Genomic DNA, 9447 nt, shown 5'->3' on the forward strand with positions numbered 1-9447 from the left:
ATAAAACCTTAAAACCTATAAAACTTATACTTTTGTAATTTTTATTTTAAATCAGTTTTATTGAGGTACAATTGATCTACATAAACTGTGTATTTAAAGTTTGCACCAATCATCTTTTATTTTTACATATGCACAGAAACCATGATATGTAGTATCAATGTTATTTCCATGTTACAGATGAAAAATTACCAGCAGAAGCACAGATGGGTTGTACAATTTCCCCAGAGCTCACATTTGGTCAGAGTGAGCCTAGGTATCTGGGCCTGTGCTTCTCACCACTGGACCTGACTTCTCCCTGAATCAAGCCCAGCACACAGGTGGTTGCACCTAGTGAGGTTTGCAAAATCTTTTCTGTGTAATGAGAACGTGGTGTGATGTGTATGCACTGTTGCAATTACCTAAAAAAAAAAAAGTAAAAAAAAAGCATGTTTCCTACAGTTTTATTTTCTTGATTGTCATACATTTATCATGTGTCTATATTTCCATCAATCTTAATTGAACAAATTATCCATCCACTTATTTGCAATACCCTTATTGAGGCATTACTGCCATGTAATAAATGCTGCATAAAGTGTCTAGTTGAATACGCACTGAAGCTGAGCATGGTTGTGCACACTTATAGTCCCAGCTACATAGGGCAGAGGGAGGAAGATTGCTGGAGACCCAGGGTCTGAGGCTGCGAAGAGCTATGATCTCACCATTGAGCTCTAGCCTGGATGACAAAGCAAGACCATGTCTCCAAAGGAAAAATATGTAATTTCACATGTGCTCACCTGTGCATCCCAAATAACAACCAAGATAACGATGAGTTACACTTAAAAGCTTCCAAGTGTTACTCTAATTCCTGCCTCCCAGTCATTTTCCTCTCACCATACTGAGTCAATCTGTCATCTTTGTTACTTTAGATCTATTTTTCAAGATTTTGTTCAAGTGAAATCTTGTAGGTTCAATTTCATTCGTGTGGTTTGTTGCTCAGTATAATTACTTGTGAGCCAGTTATTTGGTTCTGTATAAATAATGTGTTTTTTAAATTGTACTTTAAGTTCTGGGATGCATGTGGAGAACATGCAGGTTTGTTACATAGATATACATGTGCCATGGTGGTTTGCTGCACTCATCAACCCGTCATCTACATTAGGTATTTCTCCTAATGCTGTCCCTCCCCTTGCTCCCCACCCCCTGACAGGCCCTGGTGTGTGACGTTCCCCTCCCTGTGTCCATGTGTTCTCATTGTACAGATCCCACTTATGAGTAAGAACATGCGGTGTTTTGTTTCCTGTTCCTGTGATAGTTTTCTGACTATGATGGTTTCCAGCTTCATCCATGTCTCTGCAAAGGACATGAACTAAAGAATGTGTTGATTCTAATGAGGAACAGTATTCCAGTTAATGAGTGCACCCTTACTATTTATTTACAATGCTCCTTAATAGATGTGTTAATTCTAGTTACTGAGTACTACAAATAAAGCTTCTACTCAGCCTGGAGATGTATGCATCCCATAAAAACATATTATTTTTGGCCGGGTGCAGTGGCTCATGCCAGAAATCCCAGCACTTTTGGAGGCCAAGGCTCCTGTAGTCCCAGCTACTGTGGAGGCTGAGGCAGGAGAATCGCTTGAACCAAGTGGGCGGAGGTTGCAGTGAGCCAAGTTCACACAACTGCACTCCAGCATGGTGACACAGCAAGACTCCATTTCAAAAAATAGATATATTTTTACAGAAACAACTAACTTTACTGATCTGCAAATTAGCACATTTTCTTTAATACTTCAGATTATTGATGTTATAGGACAAAGAAGAAACCTTACATCTTGCAAATGTCAGTCACTTGCAGGGATAAACAGGAAGAGAATATGGCCTTATCTGGGGCAATGGCCAGCAAATGTCACATAAGCTAATGCAAGATTAAATTAGACATATTTATTGGATTGTTTAAAATTGAGTATAATAAATAAGTTATTGTTTAAATTCTCAGAGAACATATGACTGAGAGATTCCTATTGCTGTTGAAAACTTTTCTCCCAGGATTGAGGACACATCACTAAAAGCTCTTCCCTCTAGTTCCCAAGACGGTTCTGTGCTGAAAAGCAAAACAGCAACTGCAGCTGAAATGCATCCAGACCCACCTCCACTGTCACCACTACATTGCTAAAGAATTAACATGCAGGGGCAAAGCCACTAACACCTCTGTGTTACTGGTACTGGAGGAACTCATAGAAACTGGGATAGAAGAAAGAAAAGCTCCAAAGCTCTGTTCATTCTCTCAGGAATAACAGCCTCATCTCCTACCTCCTCTCTCTTTCTTCAGGAATAACAGCCTCATCCTGCTGGGAAGGGCAGAAAAGAGGAAGCTGAAGACATCAGTGGGAAGACATAGTGGCTGCTGGAGGAAGATCTGGGAAAAAACAAGGAGACCCTCTACCCAGGAAGGGGAGGAAGATGCATGGATCAGCATCGCACCTGTAGGAGGGGCAGGGATACTTGGAAGGACACACCCTGAGCCAGGACTGTGATGTCTGCCTGGAGTATGGCTCCCTCAGAAGGACGGAGTGTGCCCGTTCAGTGCAACCCTTCCCACCACATTGACAATTGTCAGGTCCATGTGGCTCTAGAATGACCTGGGGGATCTGAAAGACAGAGTCTCTCTGGATAGCACAAGACTAAAGCCCGAAGCCAAGCAGGAAACAAAATTAAGGTGTTACTGGAGGAATCTGAGTGTCTGCAGAGGAAATCCACTGCAATTCTGGCAGCCACTGCAGTAAGGACTTTCAAATGTAGTCCTGAGTAGTTTCACACAATTTTCTACAATAAAGGCCTAGAAAAGATAGGGTGTTATCACCTACAAAAAATGCAAAAAATCATAAAACAAATAATTAGCTGATATAATAAATCTGATAGAAGTATCTGCAGAACATAAATATCGAAATAACTTGCATAAATATGTTGAAACACTTACACTTGATCCCATTGTTAGTCTATGCCTAACTTCATAAGAAATTGCCAACATGTGGTATACCCAATACTATTATAACTAATACTATATTGATTTTATGCTTGTAACAAAGACCACAGAGTAGGTTCTGTAAGAACTATTGATGAAAAAGTCAACTTTGCAAAATATTTAGAGAGATTTATTCAAGCCAAATGTGAGGACCATGCCCTGTGACATAGCCCCAGAAGATCTTGAGAACATGTGCCCAAAGTGGCTTGATGGCAGCTTAAATTTAATGTCTTAGAGAGACAGACATCAATCTATACATATGAGACGTGTTGATTTGGTTCATAAAGATAAAAGAGCTAGAAGTGAGGCAGTGTAGGGAGGGGATTACAGCTTACAGGTGAATTCAAAGATTTTCTGATTGGCAATTGATTGAAAGACTTAACTTTTTATCTAAAGAGCTGAAATCAGTAGAAAAAATGTTCTGTGTTTGAAGGGGGCCAGCCCCTCCACAATTGTGGGTATTTCTCTTCAGGTGGGATGAGAGACTGAGAAAAGAAGACACAGAGACAAAGTATAGAGAAAGAACAGTGGGCCCAAGGGACCAGCACTCAGCATACGGAGGACCTGCACCGGCACTGGTCTCTGAGTTCCCTCAGTATTTATTGATTACTATTTTCACTATCTCAGCAAGGGGAACATAGCAGGAGAACAGGATGATAGTGGGGAGAAGGTAAGCAAGAAAACGTGTGAGCAAAGTAATGTGTCACAAATAAGTTCAAGGGAAAGTACTATCCCTGGATGTGCACGTAGGCCAGATTTATGCTTCTCTCCACCCTAACATCTCAGTGTAGTAAAGAGTAACAGAGCAGCATTGCCACCAACATGTCTCACCTCCAGCCACAGGGCGGTTTTCTCCTATCTCAGAATAGAACAAAAGTACAAAGTTGGGTTTTATACCGAGACATTCCGTTCCCAGGGACATGCAGGAGACAGAGGCCTTCCTTTTATCTCAACAGCAAGAGGCCTTCCTCTTTTACTAATCCTCCTCAGCACAGACCCTTCATGGTTGTCAGGCTAGGGGACAGTCAGGTCTTTTCTGTCCCATGAGGCCATTATCTCAGGCTGTCTCAGTGGGGATAAATCTTGGACAATACCCGGCTTCTCTGGGCAGAGGTCCCTGCGGCTTTCTGCACTGCATTGTTACCCTTGGTTAATCAAGAATGGAGAATGGTGATGACTTTTACCAAGCATACTGCCTGTAAACATACTGTTAACAAGTCACATCCTGCACAGCCCTAGATCCCTTAAACTTTGATTCCATACAACACATGTTTCTGTGAGCACAAGGTTGGGGCAAAAGTTACAGATTAACAGCATCTCAAGGCAAAACAATTGTTCAGGGTACAGATCAAAATGGAGTTTCTTATGTCTTCCTTTTCTACATAGAGTAACAGTCTGATCTCTCTTTCTTTTCCCTACATGGGTTAGGATAACGGGTTTTGGAGAACAAGATTCTTATTATGTAGATGAATTCTCTTATGTGGCCACCATTAGAGGCAGTAGATGGCAAATGTTTTCTACCATGACATTTAAAAGATGCTAGACTCTCAGCTAATCTCCTCCTTATAACAACTAGACCTGGAAAGGGAAGCAGATTCGCTACAGAACGTAAATTTCTCTCTCAAAAGATAACTGTGCAGGGCGATTTTAAAATATGTCAAATAAATATATTTTAGGGTAAAAGTCTTTGATTCTTTTCAAGGCCTGCTCTCTGTCATGTGATCCTATTCTTGAGTCAGGTTAGAATTTGGTATCTTACTGCTGCAAAGAATCGGTTTTCTGAGCCTTAAGATCTGTTTTATTGAAAAATACTGGTTAGTTGTACTTGAATTCCAAAGGGAGGAGGGTATAATGAGGCATTTCTGAACCTCTATTTCTAACATGAACTGCACTACGTTTTCAAGTGTCTCTGGAACTCCTCTTTGACAAGAAAGGGTACGTTCAGGGAATCTGCAATTAGCTGGATTCCCCTGTATTGGTGTTTTTAAATATCTAATTTATATAGATACATAAGAGTTCAAAACCTTTATGGGGTATATATTATATTTTGATAAAAGATTATTATGTGCAGTGATTAAATCTGGATAACTGGTATATCTTTCATCTCCATCATTATTTCTTTGTGTTAAGAATTCTAAATCTTCTCTTCTAGCTGTTTTGTAATATACACTAAATTATTAACTTTACATGTCTATGTGCCATTTCAGCATTACCACCAGCAAAGGGTGAATGTTCCTGTTTTTCAGCTTCCTCATCACCATTTGGTATTATCTATATTGTGTATTTCACCCATCCTCATAAGATAGTAGTATTTTTTGAATATTAAACATGCATTACTTAATGAAAATGAAGTTGATCTCTTTTTATATTTATTTTTAGATGCAGTTTCTATTCAGATCTTTGCCCATTTTAAAATTAATTTGTGTGGTTTTGTTGTTGTTCAATTGTAAGGTAATTTGTACATTTGTGATAAAAGTCATTTTCCAAATATTTGATTTGCAAGCAAATTCTCCAAATCTAAGACTTATGTTACTTATGTTTTCACTTTCATGTAAGGGTTTATTTTCAAAGGCCTAAGGTTGCTAGACTAAGCCATGGCCATAGGATTATGGAACACATTTCTCTCCACACCTTACAATGACATCGCTAAAGGCCTCTTTACAGCAGTTTCTTTTACCTGGTACATAATTTCTGGCTATAAAAAAATCACGAGACATACTAAGAGAAAAATACCACAGCGTGACAAGACAGAACAAGCATTAGAATGAGACTCAGCTATGTCATGTAAGTTGGAATTACCAAACAAAGAATTTAAGATCACTGTAACTCATATGCTAAGGGCTGTAATGAGTTAAGCAGAGGGCATCCAGGAACAGTTGTGCTATGCAAGTAGAAAGATGCAAATTCTTAAAAAGGAAAAAAATGTAGATATCAAGAATATTGTAACAGAATTAAGTAATGCTTTCAATGGACTTATATGTAGATGCAGCATGGCTGAGGAAAAAGTCTGAAATTAAAAATATCTCAATAGCAATGTCCCAAACTGAAAAGAAAATGGAGAAATTTTTTTTTAAAAAGTAAACACACAAATACACACACAAACACACAAGTACACAAATAATACCCATAAGAAACCAGAACAGCTTATCCAAGAATTGTGAGACAATTATAAAGGTATAACATGCACATAATGGGAAAGAGAAGGAACAGAGAAAGGCTAGGAAGAAATATTTAAAGCGATGATGACTGACAGTTTTTCCAAATTAATGTCAATCACCAAACTACAGACTCAGGATTATGATCATTTCCTCTACAGAGATGGTCTGACACCCTCTCTTCCTGTTCTGATGCTTTTTATTTCTTTCTCTTGCCTGCACACTCTGGCTGGGACCTCCATGACTATGATGAACAGGAGTGGTTAGAGTGGGAATGCTTTTCTTGTTCCAGTTTTCAGGGAAAAATGCTTCCAGCTTTTGCCCATTCAGTATGATTTTGGCTGTGGGTTCATGATAGATGGTTCTTATGATTTTGAGGTATGTTTCTTCATGCCTAGTTGAGGGTTTTGGATATGAAACAATGTTAAATTTCATTGAACACCTTTTCTATGTCCATTGATAGCATGGTTTTGTTTTTAGTTCTGTTTATGAAATGAATCACATTTACCGATTTGTGTATATGAACCAATCTTGCATCCCAGGAACAAAGTCTACTTGATCATGGTGGATTAGCTTTTTGATGTGCTGCTGTGGTCAGTTTGCTAGTATTTGAGCATTTTTGAATCATGAATATTGGCCCAAAGTTATCTTTTTTTTTTAGTCTCTGCCAGGTTTTGTTATCAGAATAATGCTGGTCTCACAGAATAATTTAGGGAGGAGTCCTTTATCCTGATTTTTGGGGAATAGTTTCACTAGGATTGGTAGCAACTCTTCTTTATACATCCGAATAAATTCAGCTGTGAATCTTTCTGGTCCATGGCTTTTTCTGGTTGGTACCACCTATCCATCTTGATTTCTGACCCCTGCCTGAGCCAGTAACAATCACATTGAATTCAGACAAAGCTGAATCCAATCCAATGTTTATTGTAGTTCTTAACAGCTTTACTGGCTCACTCAACTTCAGTGAACATTTCTTCACCCCAAACAGTTTCACTACCAATAATATTTAAGGATTTCCATTGGATTTGTTTTTCATGTCATCCAGTGATGAAACTTATTTAAAACAATGTTGACTTCTCTACATGCACAATAATCATCCTACTATTGTTGAATGGGCCAGCAACCCTCTACTCCTGCTTCTTCCATCGGCATACCAGCTTGCAAGACCTCCCTGGAACTCAGGTTTCTATTGTAGGGGAAACTTTGAGAAATGTCACATCTGCTCAGTGCTACAAATAGAAAAAGCTAATGGAAGCTCCTCTGCCCACTGACATGTTAGGCCTGTAATGTATCCCAGAGCCTCCCTTTATCCCCACACCTATCCCAGAGCCTCCATTTATGTCACTGCCAATGAATTTTGAGTTATTTTTAAATATAATTTTAATAGACAATAATTGTAAATATTCATGAGGTACATACTGATGTTTTGATACATATAATGCATAGGGGTCAGATTAGGGTAATTAGCATATCCATCATCTCAAACCATTTCTTTTTGTTAGAAACACTCAATATCCTTCTTCTATTTAAAACTACATATTATTTTTAACCGTATCCATCCTACAGTGGTAAAGATCATTATAATCTATTCCTCCTCCCTAGCTCTAATTTTGTATTATTTAACAAATCTCTGCCTATCTCATCCTTTCCCCTACCCTTCCCAGCGTCTGGTATCCTCTGTTCTATTCTTTACTTCTAGGAGACCAATTATTTAGTTTCCGCCTATGAGTGAGAAAACAAGGTGTATTACTTCCTGTCCCTGGCTTATTTCATTTAACATAATGTCCTCCAGTTCCATCCTCATTGCCACAAACAACATGATTTCTTATGGCTGATGAGTATTTCATCATGTATATGCTTCACATCGTCTTTAACCATTATTCTCTTGTGTCCAACACCTGGGTTGATTCCATATCGTGGCTGTTGTGAAAGGTCCTGCCATATACACTGGGGTGCAGAATTCTCTGATATAACGATTTTCATTCCTTTGGATAAATTTGCAGTAGTGGAATTGCTGGATCATATGGTAGTTCTATTTGTAGTTTTTTGAGGTACCTCCACACTGCTCTCCATAGCGACTGTACTAGTTTACATTCTCCTCAACAATGCATAAGAGTTTTCTTTTTCTCTGTATCCTTACCAGCATTGGTCAGTGTTTTTGTGTGTGTGTTTTTAATATGAGCCATCTTAACTGAGGTGAGATGATACCTTTTACCATTCTGCAGGTTGTTTACTCACCATGTTGATTATTTATTTTTCTGTGCAGAAGATTTTTACTTCAGTTAAGTCCTGTTTGTCTCTTTGTGTTTTCATTGCATTTGCTTTTGAAATCTTAGTCATGTTTTATTTGCCTAGGCCAATGTCCCGAGAACTTTTTGCATTTTCTTCAAACATTTTTGTAGATTCCGTTTATATTTTTAAGTATTGAATCCATATTCACTTAATTTTTGTCTATTGTGAGACAGAAGTCTGGTTTTATTCTTCTATGTGTGGCTGTCTAATTTTCCCAGCACCACTTATTGAATAAAGGGTTGTTTCTCCAGTGTATATTTTTGTCAGTTTTGTCAAATAACAGGTGGTTGTAGGTATTTGGCTTTATTTCCGGGCTGTCTATTCTGTTACATCAATCTTTATTTTTTGTCAGTACCATGATGTCATTCTTACTATATCTGTGTAGTATAATTTGAAGTCCGGCAATGTAGTGCTTCCAGCTTTGTTACTTTTCCTTAGGGTTGCTTTTGATGTTCAAGCTCTTTTTTGATTCCATATAAAGTTTATGGTTTTAAATATGCAATCAATTATATTGGTTACTTAATAGAAATTGCATTGAATCTGTATATTGCTTTGGACAGTGTATTCGTCTATTTGGCTTATTTGGCTGACAGTTCTGCAGGCTATGTGAGAAGCATGGCATCAGCATCTGCATCATGTGAGGGCCTCAAGAAGCTTACAGTCATGGCGGAAGGCAAAGGGGAAACAGGCTATGTTACATGGCGAAAGGGAGGACATGAAAGGGGAGGATGGTTGCTAGATTATTTTGAAAATCAGATCTCACAGTAGCTAATACAGAAATAATTCACTAATTACCGTGGGGTGGATACCAAGCCATTCTTGAAGGATCTTTCCCCATGTCCCAAAACCTCCCAGTTGGCCCCACCTCAAATGTTGTAAATCACATTTCACCTTGAGATTTAGCGGGGACCATCATCTAAACTATATCATTTTACTCTTGTGTCCTGATCTCATGTCTTTCTTAGATTGCAAAGTTGTCTTTTTTTTTTTTTTTTTTTTT

The sequence above is a fragment of the Pongo pygmaeus genome, chromosome 15, assembly GCF_028885625.2.
Source record: "Pongo pygmaeus isolate AG05252 chromosome 15, NHGRI_mPonPyg2-v2.0_pri, whole genome shotgun sequence".
Taxonomy (NCBI): Eukaryota; Metazoa; Chordata; class Mammalia; order Primates; family Hominidae; genus Pongo; species Pongo pygmaeus.